The following is a 4,542-nucleotide window of genomic DNA, read 5'->3' as shown; positions in this document are numbered from 1 at the left end:
GGGTAAAGATCATTGAGGCTACCACACACTTGGTAAGGTAGAATTTGGTATTGTGACTTTTCTCACGGAAGAGAGAAGCTGGGAGAAAAAGTGTGGGGCTCTGGTATAATTCACCAACTGTTGTTTTTGCAACATCAGTGCTGACTAGATTTCCTTCCTTACATAGGAAAAAAAGTTTTCTAGAGAGCATATGGACTAAGGAGAGAGAAAAATTCCTTGGCTAAGAGACTTTATATACTGGTGGAGGTAAAGAGCCGGCAAACAAGCTAATAGACAATAGTGATATACATGACAAGAAGACGGGGCAGAGAATCAAGGGAATGAGGGGGAATACAAAACCCTATTCTCAGAGTCAAGCCACACAATCCAGAAGAGATGTCATCTAATCTGAGAACTAAAGGATGAGTAAAAAGTTAATCAGCTCTCCTGATGTCTGTCATCATATCACATTATTATTTTATTTATCTCCCAATATTCATTTCAGCTGAGAAAGAATTCAAAGAAGTAGAAAATCAAATACTTGTCACGGAATTCATCTTTTTAAATTTTTCCTGCATTACAAAGGCTTTTCTTCTTGTTCTCCTTGGTCATTTACCTGATATCTCTTCTGGGAAATGCAGTCAGGGTCAGTCCTGCCTTCTATACTCCAATGGGTTATTTTCTTAGCCACTTGAGCTTCCTGGGTATCTGCTACATGTCTACCATCATCTTGGTCATGCTGGTGAACTTCTTGCAGGAGAATAAGACCATCTCCTGTGAGAGCTGCTTTCCCAGATCTTCTTCCTTGCGTCATGAGCCAGCACTGAGGGGGTTTTGCTGGCTGCCGTAGCTCATGACCACTGTGTGGCTATTTGCCGCCCACTTCAATATAAGCTCCTAATGAGTGGAAAAGTCTGTGTATGTTTGGTGACTGGGTTTTGGATGCGTGGGCTGGTCAATTCTGGGACACACACACAACACTGACAGCCACACTCACTGTGTGAACTAAACCCCATCAGCCATTTTCTCTGTGCCATCCCATTGCTCCTGAAGCTCTCCTGCTCAGACACCTCTGTCAGTGAGTCTGTGCTCCACGTGGCAAGGGCTGTCACTGGCCTGAGCCCCTGCCTGTTTACTGCAATGTCCTACGTACTCATCATCTCTACCATCATTAGGATTCCCTCTGCTCAGAGCAGGAGCAAGGCCTTCTCTACCTGTGCCTCCCACATCACCATGGTGGTGGTCTTCTTTGGAACAGACCACTTCAACTATGACAGGCCCAGAGAAGGGTGCTCCCTGGACACAGATATCCTGGTCTTTGTACTCTTTTGTGTTGTGACCCCAGTGTTGAACTCCATCGCCTACAGCCTGAGAAACAAGGAGGTCAAGGGTGCAGTGAGGAGGTTGACAGGAAAACATGAATTCTCTAGTGAGGTCGGTGACTAGATAATGTTTCCCATTCTGGAAAATTTCTTAATTACAGAAAAACATGAACATTCCAGTGACTATTATAAGAGATTGCACGCCGTATAGCATCTCTTGACAATTTTGGTGCCCCATCCCACCAGGACAAACAATTGTATCTGTGCTGAGAATTTCACACATTGCGATCTCATGTGCATTGTGTTCTCTCCAATGAACTGATATTTTAGAACATTTCATCATCCCCAAAAGAAGCCCTACACCCATTAGCAACCACTAATCATTTTCCCTAAAAACCTCCAACTTTAGGCGACTGTATTTCTTAAGAGTCAAGTGAAGCAGTGGGAGTGGAGAAGGAACAGAGAAATCTCTAACTGGTTGTGATCAATTAGTTATAAACACCACTGCAACTGGAACAGCCATTAGGCAACTATTAACCTACATGTCTAATGGATTTGCCTGTTCTGAACATTTAACATAAATGGAAATATACAATATAGTGTCTTTTTTAAGACTGGCTTCTTTCACTTAGCATAGTGTTTTCAAGTTTCACCCATGTAGCAGCATGTTATCAGTACTTCATTCCTTTTCATGCCAAATAGGATTTCATTGTATGAGTATACCAAATTTTATTTGTCTGTTCATCAGTTAATGGGCAAATAAAAACATGTACAATATTTTACCAAACAATTTTTTTTTTTTGAGACAGAGTCTCGCTCTGTCGCCAGGCTGGAGTGCAGTGGCATGATCTCGGCTCACTGAAACCTCTGCCTCCAAGATTCAAGTGATTCTCCTGCCTCAGCCTCCCGAGTAGCTGGGACTACAGGCACACACCACCACACCTGGCTAATTTTTTGTATTTTTAGTAGAGACAGGGTTTCACCATGTTGGCCAGGAAGGCTTCGAACTCCTGGCCTCAGGTGTTCCATCTACCTTGGCCTCCCAAAGTGCTGGAATGACAGCTATGAGCCACTGTGCCCGGCCATCATATGCTTTTAAGGGGTAGATATATCCTGACACTGGGCACAGTTCTTCTCAATTGTGAGAAATAAATAAACTACTGGTAAATAAAGTTACTATACATTTATTTATGGTAAATAAATAAACTACTTACCACGAAGTCTCACTGAAAGGCTTGGATTTCTGGTTTTGGGGGTGGGGCTTGTGCTCCCCACACTACTATGGAAAGAATACTCTTTGGTACAACTGGCTATTGACCTCCATGCATCATGAGGGGGACCTGCCATTCCAGGAGCTGCCTACAGCATAGTCATTGCCTAATGCAAAAATCCCTCCACAATTCATTCTTTTAGGGCCATGTATAAACACTTGTGGACTGTCCTTTTGGGAGTTGGTGTTTCCGCTTTTCGGATATTATGACTAATGTTGCTAAGAACAATTGTGTACAAGTTGTTAGTGAACTTATATTATCATTTCTTTGGGGTATGTACCTGGGAGTTGAATTGCTGGGTCATATAGCAACTTACAATTTTTTCACATCCTCATCAACATTTGGTATCTGTCTCTTTCATGATAGCTATCTTAGTGAGGGAAGTGGTATCTCGTTGGTTTGATTTGTATTTCCTGGATAGCTGATGATTCTAAGGCCTTCAATAGGCACCATCTTTGGGCTTCTTCACATCTGGAAAAATCCATGTTGCTAAAGGATTTTTGAGCTTTAGACACATAACTCAACATTGTGTAATGTTTTTAATTTTGGTGCAGGAAAATACTGCAAGATTTTCAGGCTTATACTTTCTCCACATCTGGGCCCTGCAGAGCTGTTTGATGGCTCTGCCTTTTTCCCCTTCAGAACTTCACAGCAAGCAGTGCCATCAGCAGGTCATGAGCAATGGCAGGACCAGAAATCAGGGGCCACAAAGGTCTAAGGGGTGCTGGTGGGAAAGAAGGGAAGCACTGCATGCAGGGGGCAGCCCTAACTAGGAACCACTTGGAGCTGAGACAGCAGACATGTTGCAGTACTGTGGCTCTAGATACATGTACCTCTGGTGGGGCATGTGGCATGAAGAGGCTAGGTCCAAGCAAAGCCCATGGCCATGGCCACCAGAACAAACAGAGAAAACTCCCTCATGTGTTGTAAAATCCAATCAAATAAACCCACATCCCTGCATACCACTTCACTCACTAACAAGGAGGAGGACAAGGCTGTCTTTCAGGCTTTAACCTCCACAACGCCTGACAACAAATCCAGTGCCAAACTCCATTCACAAATGTCCCCAGAGACAGAAAGCTGATGTCCTCACTGTGTGCTGGGAAAAGATGATTGCCACGACCTTAATGAATTCGAGAAAGAACTAACGGCTCTTCATTTCTACACTTTCTAATCAAGCTGTTGCCCTTGAGTTGTGTTTGTACTTGGAGGAGTCCCAGAACATTTGCTTAGAGAGAGGTTAGATAGATACTCCCCAAGGACAGTCCACAGGCGTTTATACATGGCCATCCTAGAAGAAGGAATCATGGAGTGATCAAAGAGGATTTTTGGTTCCTGCGTTAGGCAATGACTATGCCATAGGCAGCTCCTGGAATGGCAGGTCCCCCTCATGATGCATGGAGTTCAACAGCCAGTTGTATCAAACAGTTTTCTTTCCCATAGTAGTGTGGGGAGTACAAGCCCCACCCCCAAAGACAGAAATCAAAGCCTTTCAGTGAGGTTCAGGGGTAATAGTTTATTATCATAAATAAATGTATGGCAATTTAATTTACCAATCATTTATTTATTTCTCACAATTGAGAAAAACTGTATCCAGTATCAGAATATAGCTACCCCTTAAATGCATAAGATATTGTACATATTTTTATTACCATTTTCATGACATTTATGCAATGACATAGGCTTAACATCATTTCCTGCATTATTCACGTCTGAAGTAGTAATAATAAAACCAGAGTTGAAATGACCTTAGAGATTATCTACTTGAAAGCCTGGTGGGTGCCTGAATTCCTCAAGCAATATGAATGGAAAATATGTTTATGGTTCATAATATGCAGTATAATATAAAGTATTACTCCTAGTCTAATTTTGACAAGCAGGATCGTAGCAATAACTTTCAGGGAAAAAGCACAGGGTTACATTTCTCCTTTGATACACTGTAGTATGACAGCAGGGGCACACAAAAATTT

General features: G+C 42.5%; 1 pseudogene; it reads left to right on the top strand.

The window, feature by feature from the left end:
• Positions 1 to 429: 429 nt before the first annotated feature.
• On the top strand, positions 430 to 1,425 carry LOC108531330 (olfactory receptor 1052-like; annotated as a pseudogene).
• Positions 1,426 to 4,542: the final 3,117 nt, after the last annotated feature.

Source organism: Rhinopithecus bieti, unplaced genomic scaffold (assembly GCF_001698545.2).
Source record: "Rhinopithecus bieti isolate Rb0 unplaced genomic scaffold, ASM169854v2 scaffold_1234, whole genome shotgun sequence".
Lineage (NCBI taxonomy): Eukaryota > Metazoa > Chordata > Mammalia > Primates > Cercopithecidae > Rhinopithecus > Rhinopithecus bieti.
Note: the sequence above shows the minus strand (reverse complement) of the source record. Positions and strands in the feature narration are given on the sequence as shown.